This window comes from Nestor notabilis, unplaced genomic scaffold (genome assembly GCF_000696875.1).
Source record: "Nestor notabilis isolate BGI_N333 unplaced genomic scaffold, ASM69687v1 scaffold18172, whole genome shotgun sequence".
Classification (NCBI taxonomy): Eukaryota; Metazoa; Chordata; class Aves; order Psittaciformes; family Psittacidae; genus Nestor; species Nestor notabilis.
Genome location: NW_009918962.1, coordinates 4,288 through 4,514, shown reverse-complemented (window position 1 = coordinate 4,514; position 227 = coordinate 4,288).

The following is a 227-nucleotide window of genomic DNA, read 5'->3' as shown; positions in this document are numbered from 1 at the left end:
CGGGTCCCTGGTCACTGTGGGAGCCGTGTCTGGGGCTCCCTGAGAGGATGGGGGTCTGTGCCTGGGGTCCCCAGAGGGACTCAGGGGTCCCAGAGGGGTTGGGGGGTCCTTGAGCAGCACATGGTGCTGAGGAGGTGATAGGTCTTGCTACTTCCTAAGTCTCAACTCTTCCAGCATTAAACCCCCTCTATTATTGTGGTGGTTCCTTCTTTATTTGAGGGGCAACA